Raw genomic sequence first — 16,461 nt, forward strand, 5'->3', positions numbered from 1 at the left:
GAATATTCGGTGTCATAAATGCGGTAAAAAGGGGCACATTAAATTGGAGTGTTCGGATTGGAAGAAAAGAAATGCTGAAAAGCATGAAGGGATTTCGAAATTAGCAATTGTAGTTCAAGAAGAAAATTCAATTTGTAATGATGGTGATGTACTTTTAGTTTCGTCAGGGTTGGATCGCCTCATGGACTTATGGATCCTAAACTCGACATGTTCTTACCATATGACTCAAAATAAGGAGTGATTTAGCACTTACAGGTTGGTAAATTTAGGTTTAGTTCTTATAAGACAATGATGTCTCTTGTAAAATCATTGGCATTAGAAATGATAGAATTAAAATGTTTAATGGCTGTAAGAACCTTGAGTAATATAAGACATATACTAGACCTACGGAAGAGTCTCATTTCACTTGAAACTTTGGATTGTAACGGATTCAATTACAAGTTAAAAAGTGGGATTATGAAGGTGTGCAAAGGTAATCTGGCGGTGATGAAAGGGCAAAAGTTAGATGGAAATATCTATACACTGTAGGGAACTACTGTTGTAGGTGGAGTTGCAGCTATAGATTCTAAATTTGATAAAACCGTTTTGTGGCATATGCGGCTTGGGCATATCGGTGAACATGGTATGAAAGAACTTCACAAGAGGAAACTTTTGAAAGATATGAAACATGTAAGCTAAATTTTTTCAAGTTTTGTGTTCTTGGGAAACAAAATAGAGCACAATTTAAGTCAACTATTCACAAGACGGAAGGTATTCTTTGTAGAAATCTGAATCCAAAAAATAAGGAAAATAAATAAAAAAAGAAGTAAGGAAATTTTTTTTAAGGAAAATAGCAAGATTCGTTGACAAACTCCCTGTTTTCATTGACGAAGTTCCTTCTGTAATTCATCAACGAAGTTTAGGTGTCGTCGACGAGGAAATGCTGAGAGGAATATCAAGCTTAGGGTTCATCAATGAAACCCTCCTTTCATCGACGAACATCCTTCTGCAGTTTGTCGATGAATGCGACCGGGTCAACGGTCTATAAATAGGAATTTTCATTTCTTCTTCATTAAGAAATCATATTTCTCTCTCTCTCTCTCTCTCTCTCTCTCTCTCTCTCTCTCTCTCTCTCTAAATTGGCGCCCCTCACTCTCTCTTTCTGATTCTTCACCGTTCGTCGCTCGAATCGATGATCGGAAATTACCACGAGGATCTGGAGGAAATTCTCTACAAGTTATGTGGAGTGGATTCTTGAATGGGATCTTTCCAGGCATCATCCCAAAGTTGAGATAAGGGTAGAAATGGACTATTTGTCTAGCATTTAACTGTTTAAATGTGGTGTATGGGTCTGGGGGTGTTTAATGATTATTATTCTCGGGTAGAGTTGTTTGAACTGGAGAAATGTGTTTTCAGGGTTTTGGGCTTCGTATCACCGTAGGGTGGGCTTTAGGAGAGTCATAGGAACTCTCTTAGTAAACAGGTAAGGGGAATAAGTTAAGTTAGGAGTTTTATTAAAATTGAACCGATTAAAATGCTATATATTTATGCTTTGAGTTGTTATTTTGAAAATCAACCGTTCAAAATGGACTTTTCAAACCTAGGATATATGATATGATATTTTGAGTAAAAATGACCGGTCGAAAGTTGGTTTGACATTTTAAACTAAATATATTATGTTTCTTGGTTGCCTACGGCTATGTTTAAAATACTGAAAATGTGTGACAGGTGATTGATTTTATGGTTTATCATGAAACCAAATTTGGGAATGATTGTGTAATATACTGGAATTGTTTGCGAAAAACTGAAACTGTTTATGAAAATCCAGGGATTTTATGTGGCGGCCGTGAACCAAGTTTTATATGACGGCCAGGGGTTGGGATTTGATATAGCGATTGTGAGTCGAGTTTTATATGACGGCCAAGGGAAGGGATTATGTTTAGCGGTTTTGAGCCAAGTTTTAAATGACGGTTGAGGGCTAGGATTATGTTTAGTGGCTATGAACCGAGATGTATATGACGGCCGAGTGCCAAGTTTTATAATATGACTAATTTTTATACAGAATGAGTTTGAAATAATGTTTTTATTACTTAAATTGCATGATATGCTTTAGGAACCCTAAGGACCAGTTATGTTATGAACATGATACTGTTGCTAGAGATTCCGTATTTAACCATGTACACCCACTATGTTCTAGATAGAAGTGTAGGGTGGTCTCAGTCGATTGGCCTCAGTAGAGGGTGTACCTTCGCTGACAGTCCGGACTAAGAAGTCGTAAGGCAATCAGACCTGTAAGCAAGTTGCAGATGCCTGCAGCCAAGGTTAGCGGCAGATGAATGATTTGAATTTGTCTGGGTTGATCTCCTATGGCTTAGTTCAACCTTTGGTCCGCACAACCCGTACCATGGGGGAAATAAATGGTATTTAGTCCCCAGGGAGTGTCTTTTGTGCATATCTGTTGATTTATGTTAAAGATGCTATTTATTTACTGAATTATTTATACCATGGAAATGAGATGAATATTTTCAATTGTGTAAAGTGAGTACAATGAAAAGTAGCTCTTTTTGGTTGAATGGAGGATGGATGTTTTCTGTAAACACTAAATGCATGTTGATCACACACTGATATTAACTTAATCTGACTTAGTGAGAAGTGTCTCACCCTAATATACAAATTATCTTTTCAAGACCATCTCGAGGTTGAGTTTAGCAAACTTCGGGGTGGGTTGATAGCCAGTTAGTTTTTGTGAGTGTCAGTAAGAACTCTACTGTATATAAGTTAGCTTTGAAGCCCTGAGTATGTAATATAGTGTATGGAATAAGTTGTTTTTGTTGTACTGTTTTAATGGGTTGTATTATGAGTATCATGAGACTCTGATATATATTAGTATCATAGAACTCTAGTAATGGTTTATGGAGAATATTTTATTTATTGCCACTACATTTATATTAATGATTATGGTATTAGGTGCACAGACGTCACTAAAGTAGCATCCCGGGCCCACGTGGTGGGTCGGGGCGTTACAGGTGGTATCAGAGCCTAGGTTTGTTAGGTTCTGCAGAATTTGAAAGTCGATAATTACTAGAGTATAGGTTGAGATAAGTTAAGGATAGGAATGGGTAGATTAGGCTAGTCTTGGTCTGGAAGCTTAAAGGTGGAATCCTTCAACGTTCTTTTGTGTTTTTCCTAGAATGACGATTTTAGGAAAACCATAGTAAATCAATCAATGGTTTCGTTTCTGGGTGGAGAGACTGGAACTTGGAAATTGAAGTGGGAACATTAGGAGGGTTGAGTACGTGCGTAGTGTCACTGTTATGGTTAGAGGCCGGTACCTTGATGGTTTTGTAGTAGAATGGTGTAAATGATTTTTGTTAACTCATATGTTTTATTATTAGTCATTCCATACTTGATTCAACCATGATAACTATGGAATTTTTAATATGGTTTCTATCCTATCTTCAAGATGGATCCTAGGGGAAGGATATCATGGCTAGAGGGGATAATCATGTGGATACCTCTAGTGAAGATGACGCTGATGCCTCGGTAGTGCTGCATAGTATAGTACGATAGGTTAGGAAGGAAAACCAGAGGGATTCCCAAGAGCAGGGTTAGCTATCAGCTGATAGGGGCTGCACGTTCCAGCAGTTTACTTGGGCAAATCAGCTGGCATTTTCAGGAGGAGTGAACTCGATTGCAGCTAAATATTGGGTTAAGGAGATGGAGGAATTGTTGGGTGTGCAGGAATGCACAAAGGAACAGAAGTTACAGTTTGCCACCTTTAAATTGGTGGTTGAAGCAAAGAGATGGTGGAGATCGGCAAAGTTGGTAGGGGAGTAGCCCTCGGGATATGCATCTATTACCTAGAGTTATTTTCGGGAGGTTTTCTTCGGCAGATACTTCCTTGTTGCCACCCGTGAGACGAAGGCAGAGGAGTTCCTACATTTGACCCAGGGGCCCATGACTGTGTAGCAGTATGCGTCCAGGTTTGTGGAGCTATCCCGTTTCGCTCCACATATGGTCCCAGATGAGCCAAAGAAGGCTAAGATGTTTGAGAGAGGTCTGGGGCAGGGTATACAATCACAGGTAGTGGCGTTGTTGACTCAGAGTTTCTCTGAGTTGGTGGACAAGGCCATGGCAGTCGAGGTTAGTATTTAAGAGGGGGAGAGAGCAGCAAATCAGAAGAAGAGGCCCTTGCCTTAGGGTTTTCAGTCTAATACTAGCCAGGGTTCATGGAGGTAGCCTAGTAATTTTATGGGCCAGCGATAGGAGATGGGATCTCAAGCCTCTTAGGGGAATTATCAGCATTCTATCTGTCCCAAGTGCCATAAGAGGCATTGGGGTAAGTGTAGGGTTAGGTCAGCTGGCTGCTACCGGTGCGGTGGGGCAGGAAATCAGGCGCAGGACTGTTATGCAACATTAAATTATGCACCTCCAAAGCATCAGTATGGGAGAGTTAACCAACATCCCAAGGTAGTCATTAAAAGGGCACTGCCCAGGCGTGGGTGTATTCTATAACTCCGGGTGACGCCAAGCATGCAGGAGATATGGTTATAGGTAACATTTATGTGCTTTCAAATAAAGTTGTTGTACTCTTTGATTCAGGTGTGACACACACTTTTGTGTCTTGGGGATTTATTAAACTATGCGGGGTAGAAGCACAACCATTAGATGCTGAGTTAGCAGTAGTCACACCGGAAGGGTCAGTGGTAGTGTGTAACAAGGTGATTAGAGACTACCTAGTGGAGATTTAAGGGAGAAGGTTGGCTACTATTCTAATCGTCTTTGATATGCATGGATTCAACATTATTCTGGGGATGGATTGGCTAGAATCTAGTTACACGAGCATTGAGTGCCACAGAAAGGAGGTAGTTTTTAGATTGCTAGGGGAGCAAGAGTTTAAATTTGTCGGGTCTTGTGTGCGCTCTGTATCACAGATTCTTTCGGTGATTCAGGCAAGAAAGTTACTTCTGGAGGGTTGCCGAGGGTACTTGGCATGTGTAAAAGAAGCACCAAAGGAAGGACTGAAGCTAGAGGATACCCCGGTGATAAGGGATTTTTCAGATGTTTTTCCTGAATACTTACCAGGATTGCCTCCGGATCATAAGGTGGAATTTGCCATTGAGTTAACTCTAGGGATGGCGCCAATTGCCAAGGCTCCATACAGAATGGCTCCGACTGAACTAAAGGAGCTAAAAGAGCAGCTACAAGAACTTCTTGACAAGGGTTTCATCAGACTGAGCATCTCACCCTGGGGAGCGCCGATGTTGTTCGTGAAGAAGAAGGATGGGTCGATGAGGATGTGCATTGACTATAGATAGATTAAAAAGGTGAAAGTGAAAAATAAGTACCTGTTACCTCGTATTGACAATCTGTTTGACCAGCTAAAGGGTACACAGGTTTTCTCTAAGATCAATCTATGATCCGGGTATCATCAATTGAAGGTGAAATCAGAGGATGTATAGAAGACAACTTTCCGAACTCGGTATGGCCATTACGAATTTTTGGTTATGCCTTTGACGAATGCGAATGTAGCATTCATGGATTTGATGAACAAGGTGTTCCACAAGTACTTAGAATAGTTCATGGTGGTGTTCATCGATGACATCTTGGTTTATTCGAGGAGTCCGGCAGAGCATGAAACTCACTTGAGGCTAGTGCTATAGGTACTAAGAGAGAAGAGGTTATTTTTTGAATTCAAAAAGTGCGAGTTTTGGCTAGAACAAGTTGCATTTCTAGGACATGTAGTGTCCAAGGAAGGAATCTCAGTGGACCCGAGCAAAGTAGAGGCGGTAGTTGATTGAGCGAGACCAAAGAACGTGCATGAGATTAGAAGTTTCTTGGCTCTGGTAGGATACTATTGTCGATTTGTCGAGGGTTTCTCTAGGCTGTCAGGCGCTTTGACACAGCTTATAAGAAAGAATAGTAGGTTTGAGTGGACTAGTGAGTGTGAGCAGAACTTCCAGGATTTGAAACAATGATTAGTCACAACCTTAGTGTTGACCATTCCATTAGGGGATGGTGGTTTTGTAATTTACAGTGACGCATATCTGAAAGGACTCGGATGTGTCAATAGGGAAAGGTCATCATGTACGATTCTCACCAACTCAAGGAGTACTAGAAGAACTACCTTACGCATGACTTGGAGCTGGCAATAGTGGTTTGCATTAAAAATATGGAGGCACTACCTATACGGTGAAAGTGCTAAATCTTTATCGACCACAGGAGACTTAAGTACTTTTTCACTCATAAAGAGTTGAACATGAGGCAGTGGAGATGGCTTGAGTTGATAAAGGACTACGACTGTACCATTAGTTACCACCAAGGAAAAGCTAATGTGGTAGCTAATGCTTTTAGTCGAAAGTTAGTGACTATGTTAGTATCAGCAATTGGGGTTCAGCATGAGATTGAGATGGACCTGGAAAGGTTGGGTGTGGAATTAGTGGAAGGAAATCACCAGGCGTTCATTACTAGCTTGGTAGTGCAATCGACCTTATAGGAAATGATCAAATCAGCTCAGATGAAAATGCAGAGTTGGCAGAGATTGTGAATGGAATACTTGATGGGTTGAATGTAGATTTCAATGTCTCAATGATAGGATGTTGAGATTTCACACTAGGATATGCATACTGATGATGCTGAGATTAAACGAACCATCCTGGAAGAGGCAAATCGCTCTCTATATACAGTGCATCCAGGGAGCACAAAGATGTACGTGGACTTGAGGGAATCTTTTTGGAGGTCTAACATGAAAAGAGAGATTGCTCATTTTGTTGAGCAATGTTTGATGTGTCAGTAGGTGAAGGCTGAGCACCATAGGCTAGTAGGACCGTTGCAACCACTTCTCATTCCTAAGTAGAAGTGGGAGCACATTTCCATGGACTTTAGGGACAAAATGCTATCTGGGTAGTAGTTGACAGGCTAACAAAGACTGCTCATTTCATCCCAGTTAAAGTCAATTACTCTATGAATAGGTTAACAGAGCTTTATGTGCAAGTGATAGCCAGAATTCATAGGGTGCCCATGTCTATCGTTTCAGATAGGGACCTACAGTTTACTTCTCTGTTCTAGAAGAATCTACAGGAAGCTTTGGGATCTTAACTCACTTTCAGTACTACTTTTCACCCACAGTCCGATGGTCAGTCAGAGAGGACCATTCAGATTCTAAAGGATATGCTACGAGCATGTGTACTAGATTTCGAGGGTAGTTGGATTAAATATCTACCGTTAGTCGAGTTTGCATATAATAATAGTTATTAGTTTAGTATCGAGATAGCGCCGTATGAGGCACTATATGGTCACAGGTGCTGATCTCTGTTGTATTGGGATGAGGTCGATGAGCGACGAATTTTAATGCTGGAACTTGTGTAGCACACCTCTGAGAAGGTTCAATTTATCAGAGAAAGAATTAAGGCAGCACAAAGTCGGCAAAAAAGCTATGCGGATACTCGCAGATGGGAGCTAGAGTTCAGGATCGGTGATATGATATTTTTGAGGATTGCTCGATGAAGGGGGTGATGAGGTTCGGGAAGTAAGGCAAGCTGAGCCCTCGGTACATTAGGTCATTTGAGGTCATGGAAAGGATTGGTCTAGTTGCCTATCGAGTGGCGTTACTCCTAGCATTGTCTAGAGTTCATAATGTTTTCCACATATCAGTGTTGAGGAAGTATGTTCCAGATCCTTCACACGTGATAAGTTATGAGCCTTTTGAGATCGAGGATGCTCTGGCATACGAGGAGGTACCAGTTCAGATTTTGGATCAGAAAATACAGGAACTACGTACCAAGGATATACCATTAGTAAATGTGCTGTGGCGTAATCATACAGTTAAGGAGTCTTCCTGGGAATTAAAGATAGAAATACACTAGAAATACCCACAACTTTTCAAAGAGGTTTGACCCCAGGCAGATTAGTAGGCAAAATAGCTAAGTGTTAATTTTATTTGCAGGTCAGGTAAGGTAGGTGTGTATAGCTTGTTAGTTGTTTATGATTCCGTATATGAATGGTCTTTGAGAGAGTTTGGTATGATATTGTAATCTCCCAAGACATTGTGTGTAACCATGGTACTCCTCCACCATAAGTGAGGGTAATTATTAAACTTGGGACGGGGCTGCTATGTGGGTGGCTACCAACTTTTCTAAAGAGATTAAATGTGGGTTAAGGATGTGATTTATAGAAGTTAGCAAATTTTGAGGACAAAATTCTTATAAGGGGGAGATTGTAGAAACCCAAACCCAGAAAATAAGGAAAATAAATAAGAAAAGAAGTAAGGAAATTTTTTTATGGGGAGATAGTAGGATTCGTCGACGAACTCCTTGTTTTCATCAACGAAGTCCCTTCTACAATTCGTCGATGAAGTTCAGGCGTTGTTGACAAGGAAATGTAGAGAGGAATTTTAGACTTTGGGTTCGTCGACATACCCCTCCTTTCATCGATGAACATCCTTTTGCAATTCATCGACGAAGGCACCATTTCGTTGACGAATGCGACCGGGTCAATGGTTTATAAATAGGATTTTTCATTTCTTCTTCATTAAGAAATCATATTTCTCTCTCTCTCTCTCTCTCTCTCTCTCTCTCTCTCTAAATCGGCGCCCTTCACTCTCTTTTTACGATTCTTCACCTTTTGTTGTCCGAATCGACGATTAGAAGTTACCACGAGGATTTGGGGGAAATTCTCTACAAGTCTAACAAAGTGGATTCTTGAACGAGATCTTTCCAGACATCACCCCAAAGTTGAGATTAGGGTAGAAATGGATTATTTTCTTAGCATTTAACTGTTTAAATGTGGTGTATGAGCCTGGGGGTGTTTAATGATTATTATTCTAGGGTAGAGTTGTCTAAACTGGAGAAATGTGTTTTCAGGGTTTTGGGCTCTATATCGTCATAGGGTGGGCTTTAGGAGCATCGTAGGAACTCCCTTAGTAAACAGGCAAGAGAATTAAGTTAAGTCAGGAGTTTTATTAAAGTTGAACCGATTAAAATGCTATATATGTATATTTATGTTTCGAGTTGTTATTTCGAAAACCAACCGTTCAAAATGGACTTTTCAAACCTAAGATATATGCTATGGTATTTTGAGTAAAAATGAACAGTGGAAAGTTGGTTTGACATTATAAACTAAATATATTGTGTTTCTCAGTTGCTTACGAGCTATGTTTAAAATACTGAAAATGTGTGGTAGGTGATTGATTTTATGGTTTATCATGAAACCGAATTTGGGAATGATTGTGAAATGTACTGGAATTGTTTGTGAAATACTAGAATTGTTTGGGAAAATGCAAGGATTTTATATAGCGGTCGTAAGCCGAGTTTTATATGATGGTCGGGGGCCGGGATTTGACATAGCGGATATGAGTCGAGTTTTATATGACTGCCAAGGATTGGGATTATGTTTAGGGATTATGTTCAGTGGCTATGAACTGAGATGTATATGACGGCCGTGGGCCGAGTTTTATAATATGATAGACTTTTATACGGAATGAGTTTGAAATAATGTTTTTATTACTTAAATTGCATGATATGCTTTAGGAACCTTGAAGACCAGTTATGTTATGAGCACGATACCGTTGTTAAAGATTTAGTATTTGACTATGTGCGCCCATACTGTTCTGGATAGAAGTGTAGGATGGTCTCAGCCGATTGGCCTCAGTAGAGGGTGTACCTTCCCTAGCAGTCCAGGAAGTGGTAAGGCCATCAGACCCGCAAGCAAGTTGCAGATGCCTGTAGTCAGAGTTAGCAGTAGATGAATGATTTAACTTTGTCTGGGTTGATCCCTCAAGGCTTAGTCCAGCCTTCGGGCCACACAACCTGAACCATGGGGGAAGTAAATGGTGTTTTGTCCCAGGGAGTGTCTTGAAAAGTGAGGTGAAGTCCCAACAGGGGGGGTGAATTGGATTATAAAAATTTCTTTTAATTCCTTTTAAGAATCTTTAACCTTATTTTATTTCTTTGAGCTAATTCTTGACTAGTTTGTTTAATTCTTTAATCACTCAAGAACTTAGTTCTTTTAATTCAATCAATCAACACAACCATGTAAACAACCAAGCAACCAAACCAATCATTCAAGTAACCAAACCAATCATCCACAATTTGAAAACAAACAACCAAATGATTTGCCAAGCACAACTTACCTGCAGCACTTAAAATAGTTTGTTTGTTTATATAAGCCCTGTATATATAAAATTTGTACTTGCTGATACAAAGCCCTGTATTGATTGTTTTGCTTCTTCAATATGATGTGCAATGCAACATCCAATCAACACAATATCTACACTCTTATCAATATTCATAACTCAACTAAACTCTCAGTTAATTTATCCTTGGGTTGTTAACCAAGTAACGTACTCCCATATGGTTTCCGCAAGGTATGGTATAACCAACGTACTCCCTTTCGGTTTCCACAACCCAAATCAAAATTAGACTTCAAGTTTACTTGATTTCTATATTACGTAGTATATATGATTATGAATTAAACCATCCACACAATTTTAATATGCTGAAAATAAAAAGTAAGGGAAATAGAGAGTGAAACGAAGATTTTTACGAGGTTCGGCTTATGCCCCACCTATGTCCTCGCCTTTGGAAAACTACTAAAGGATTCACTAAACCTGTTTTTTTAACAGGTGGAACAAACCTTTACAACACTCCCTGGTTAAGGCTAGAGCCCGCCTTCTCCAAACAATGTCCCCTCGTTCGGTCACTCCTTAACTAGGCTAAAGTCCGCCTCTCTAAGAAATATCCCCTTGCTTAGCCAACGATCTAAAGAACCCTTGGAATCATCAATCTATAAGATACAAATCAAATATTTGTGTACAAAGAATTTGCTCCTAAAAGAGCTGATTAGTACAAAAATTCAGAATTATAATACTTCAAAGTAAATAACAATATGGAAATTAACTTGAAGCTCAAGGAAGTATATCACCAATTAATTCTTTCAATGATTGAAAGATTTAGAATTTGTAGCACAATTCTGGTGGAAGAAGATCAGCAAAAACTCAGTTGAATTCGTGCAAGTTGAGAGCAAGAGAGAGCCTTGAGAATTTGAGAGCAATTAAGAGAGATTTTGAATTTTTGTAGAATTTGAATTCTTGGTGTATTGATTCAATGATCTTTGAGGCTTATTTATAGACTTTAAAAAGTATGTAACTTGATCCCCAAGTGACTTGAAGTATTCCCCAAATTTTCAAAAAGTTTGAGCCCCAAGTAAATAATTTAAAAAATATTTTCGTTGAGTATTTTAAAATTCAGTTAGAGTGGCAATTGCCTGCCACGATCTAGGAGTCGCCTGCCACAATCTGGAAGTCGCTTACCATGTTATTTTTAAAGGGGCAGTAGGCTGGTTTTCGCCTGCTAGGATACAGGCAGTCGCCTGGCTTGACCACCTAGGCTCCCGTGATGGTTCAGATAGTCTACTGGCGAAACACAACACTGTTGTCAATTTCGAGTACCTTTCAGTATTTTGGCCATAAATTTTTCTGTGTAACTCTAAATTTGATGAACTTAGTGTCAAATGAATGCTAAGATAAAATCCAACAACTTTCATGTTGAACACATTTTAAAATAAAAAGTTTTGGATAGATAAAAATGCACCTCAATGCGGATGTAGGAAAATTGATAGCATTTGGAAAATCCTCTTTTTGGTGCTTTTCATTCCAAAAAAAATTCTAACCTTTTTGAAACAATTTTTGACCTTATAAAAGTATTTTTCAAGTATGTTCAAAGGTATCTAGGTCCAATAAATTTACCTAAGAGCTTCATGCATCCATATTGAAATTCTTTGAAGTACTTACATGAAATTTCCTATAAACTCTTTCAAATTTTCAATTCTTGAATTCCTTGAGGTCTTTATGCTTGCTTCATCTTTCTTTGAGCTTTCTTCAAGTTCTCTTTAATCCTCATGCTCTCATGATCTTCAAGCTATATCTTTAAATCCATTTTTGAATCCGTGCTTTAAGCTTCATATTGATTATCCTTCCTTGAAATATAAGCTTTCATGAATTCTTTAACCTTACATTCATTATTGAGTCCTGAAAATATATCACTTAAACAAAGCATATTAAGTTTTGTTTGTTAGCATCAAAACAAGATGTTAATCCTTGTAAGGCTAACAATCTCCGCCTTTTTGATGATGATAAACATGAAGCAAAAATTGGAGTGAGCCTTAAAAAGACTCCCCCTTTCAATAAGCATCATCTTAACAATATTTGCAAGATCAATATCAATTTCAAAACTTCTTTTACAATCATGCTCATCACTATCAAATACTTCTCCTTTTGATATATATTATGTTCATGCTCAGTTTTTGTAATTTGCAATACGTCGCTAAATTTTTGCTTTAATTCTTCTCCCCCCGTTTGACATCCATCAAAAAGGAAAAAAAATGATTAGGTTCAAGTAAAATCACATTTTGAGCATATCATCAAACATGCGTATCAAACATATTAACACACTCAATTTATTATTTTTCAATATAACATGTGTTGTATGTTATAACATTCAAGTATATGAGTTGTAACTTCATTACTAACAACTTTTTCCTTTAGATAATATTCAAGATTTTAATTTGTTGATTTTATGATACCGATTTAAAATTGAATTCATGATATCTATTTAAAATTCATGATACCAATTGAGAATTGATACCAATTGAAAATTTAATTTATGATACCAATTGAAAATTCTCTGAATTGATTAATAAGGAAACAATCATAATATAAGCAATACGACATAACACTCCCCTTAAATTCAATACATTCAGTTTTGTTATCAATTTTGCTTTCATCATCCTGTATTTCAAAACATTGATTCATGTATCAAATATCAATATTATGCTCATTTCATCAATGTCATACCATGCTCATAGATATAATTATTCTTGTCATGCTTAAAAAACAAATTGATCATTTAGATTGTGATACCAAATGAGCTTTTTTTTAAAAAAAAAAAAAAATTGTGATACCAATTAAAATTTTTAAAATGTGATACATAAAATATTCATGGATACGAAAGACTTTATAGATACCAAAGTCATTATCACATTGATTACATGCCGAAACTGCGTAATTTTGTTTAATGTTTCAATTTAGTAGTTTAATATGGTGATGTCTAGTTTTGTCCTAAAATAATGTTTAACAGTATTTTTTCAAAAAGTATTTTTTTTTTTATCAAAGTTCGGTTTAGTTCAGGGTCAGTTTCATTAAAGTTTTTTTTTGTTTTTATTGCGTTCATTTACCATTTGAACTGCTTGAGTTTTTATTCGTGTCTATGTTTATGTGAGTTTTGCTATTGCGTATTTAAAGATCAAGGTTGTCATTTTTAATTAGCACGTGTTTCGGTTTTGTTTGAGTAGATTAGGGTTTCTATTCTGGCTATTTAATTCAGTGCAAGTTAGTTTTAGGATTTTAATTTGGGTCTTTGCTTTATATAAGTTTCAACCAGCATTGAAAACCCCGAATATGAACTAAGTTCAGTGCATTTTTGTTGTTAATTGGATAAATGTGAAATTTGAGATTAAAACGCATTCCCTAAGGAGACGATCTAGCCCTTGGGCTTAATATTACACGACAGAACTCCTATACTTGGGATAGCTTCCGAGCTGCTCATTTTTCGAGCGAGTCAAGTTTTTGGCACCGTTGCCGAGGAATTGCCAGTTTTAATTTCGAATTTTGCGTTTTCCCAATTATTTTTTTTGATTTTCTTTTATTAAATAGAAGAATGAAAAAAATTGAAAATTGAAAAATTGAAATTTTTTTTTTTGTTTGTTGCCGTGTTAGTGGATTTCTGCTGGCGATTGTGATGTTTGATGCCCTGGGTTCGAGATAATTCGAATCGATTGTGTAGACTTTCACCTAACACTAGTAGGCATACACATAGCACCGAGTCTGACTGTTCACCTGTTAGTCCTGCGAGTGATTCTGAATTAGAGTTGAATAATCTATTTGGCCATTATTTTGAAGAAGCTATGGCTGCACATGCACCACGTACACTTGAAGATTTTCTACAACTTGCACGCACATCTACACCTTCATGCATTGTGTTGCCACAAGATGCACTGAATTTCACTCTTAAGCATGGCATGTTATCTGTGATTCCCCAATTTCACGGGATGGACTCTGAGAGTCCGTACCAACACTTGACAGACTTTGAGATGGTTTGCACCACTTTCATTAATAGGGCTGGGACTGATGAATACATTAAACTGCGTTTGTTTCCCTTTTCTCTAAAAGACAGGGCAAAAATCTAGTTTACTAGCTGGGCTAAAACGCAGCGTGAGTTCTTACATAAGTTCTTTCCTCTTTAGAGAACTCAGTACCTGCAGGAGCAGATCAGTTAGTTCATGCAAAAAGATGGTGAGACATTCCAGGCATGTTGGGAGAGATTCAAGGACTTGATGAACATATGCCCGCACCATGGTTTCGAATCATGGAGGTTAGTGAATTATTTTTTTACTACTTTAACCCCTGTGTGCAAACAATTTGTCCAGTCTATGTGCAATGGGATGTTTTTCCGTAAGGAACCAGACGAGGGCTTATCATTTTTAGACTATCTCGCTAAGAGTGCCCAGCAGTGGAACGCACGACCTGAACGGGTGCCGATAGCTGCCCAACCTATCCGAGTAATCAGTGGCAGGGGCAGATATGAGGTTAAAGAGGACACTAGCTTACAGGCTTTTGTAGCTGCGTTATCTAAAAAATTGGAAGTCATGGAATCCGAAAAGTCAAAAGCTGAGATTTGCACAATTTGTGAGACTTCAGACCACAGACCTCAGGATTGTCAATTCTTACCTATGCTGCAAGAGAGCAGATCTGATCAGGTGTCATCGGCAAATTGGGTTAATAAGATGCAGAATCAGCCGCTCTCAAACACTTACAACCCGAGGTGGCGGAATCATCCAAACCTCCAATGGAGAAATGATCAGCCTAGTCCATCATCTTCACGATATCAGCAGGCACCTTAATCATATGCACCGCCCCCCGCAACCGACTTACAATCCATTCGTAGCTCCTTAACCGTAGCATCAACCGCAACAGTTTTCTCGGAGTTACGCACCACCAGGATTCCAACCAACGTTAGTCCCCATTCCAGTGAAGAAAGCTTCTGATGATAGTGTAGCGTAGGTGGCAACCATGCTTCAGCAATTCATGCAAATGCAAGTTACGACCAATGGAGAACTGAAAGATGCCGTGAGCAAGATGAGTACACAGCTTAATACCCTGGAAAAAGGAAAATTCCTTGCACAGTCTCAGCCTAATCCCCAGGTATATAGACAGCCACAACAGTCAGTGCACAATGTTTCAGGGGATACGTTTGAGTCAGCAAAAGCAGTTATTACTTTGCGAAGTGGAAAGAAAGTTTCCCGTCCTGAAATGGCCACTGACCAACAAACAACCACGCCGACACCTGAGGTGACAGATGAGACAGATAAAGGAAAAGAAAAATCGGATGAGGCCAGCTCAAGTTTAACAAAGTCATGTAATAAAGAGGATGAGCCAGTTAAGGAATACCAACCTGTGGTACCATACCCTCAGCGTTTGACATATAGACAAAAGAAGAAGTATCATACGGAGATTCAAAGGATATTCAAGCAGGTAAAAATCAATATTCCACTCTTAGATGCCATACAACAGATCCCTGCATATGCAAAATTCCTGAAAGACCTTTGCACCGTAAAAAAGAAACTGAACGTGAAGAAAAAGGCTTTCATAACTGAGCAGGTTAGTGCATTGATTCTTAGTCAGACTCCACAGAAACTTAGAGATCCTGGGTCCCCTACGATACCAATCATGATCGGTGAATCTCGTATTGGGAGAGCTCTACTTGACCTAGGGAGTAGTGTGAATCTGCTTCCGTCTTCATTATATGACCAGCTGGGTTTAGGTGAATTGAAGAAAACTACTATGATGCTACAGTTGGCAGACAGATCTGTAAAGGTTCCACGAGGTATTGTTGAGGATGTTTTGGTTCAGGTTGACAAATTTTACTATCCCGTGGATTTCGTTGTTTTGGATATGCAGCAGCCTGTTTCCACCATTTATCAGGCTCCTGTCATTTTGGGGCGACCATTCCTTGCTACTTCAAACGCCCTGATTAACTGTCGGAGCGGAGTCCTGAAGCTCACATTTGGGAACATGACACTGGAAATGAATGTTTTTAATGCTCATAGGATGTCAAGTGGGTGTGATGACGCAGATACTCATGCAGTTGATGTGATAGATGACTTAGACATTTCAAAGCTACTGTCGGTACTCGACGACGATGCCGCACTTGAAAATGACTCTTTTGCGCAGTTTGAAGGGATTGATGAATTATTGCTAGAATCAGAGGAGCGGATCCCAGATAGTGGTCCTCATATGTTTGATGCGAGTTATACAAGTAGTTGGCATAAGCCTATATTTGAAGCCATTGACCTACCAAAAATTCTGAAGTCGTCCGCAGAAGAAATTCCAACACTTGAGTTGAAACCATTGCCTGCTGAGCTAAAATA

The 16,461-nt window shown here is 38.8% G+C and overlaps 1 non-coding gene across 1 annotated transcript; it reads right to left on the reverse strand.

Annotated features, from left to right (window-relative positions):
- Positions 1 to 14,287: 14,287 nt before the first annotated feature.
- Positions 14,288 to 14,393, reverse strand: LOC131167155 (small nucleolar RNA R71). The gene has a single exon (XR_009140014.1). It is a non-coding gene; the product is annotated as a small nucleolar RNA R71 (small nucleolar RNA).
- Between the last annotated feature and the right edge of the window lie 2,068 nt (positions 14,394 to 16,461).

This window comes from Malania oleifera, chromosome 10 (assembly GCF_029873635.1).
Source record: "Malania oleifera isolate guangnan ecotype guangnan chromosome 10, ASM2987363v1, whole genome shotgun sequence".
In the NCBI taxonomy this organism is placed as follows: domain Eukaryota; kingdom Viridiplantae; phylum Streptophyta; class Magnoliopsida; order Santalales; family Ximeniaceae; genus Malania; species Malania oleifera.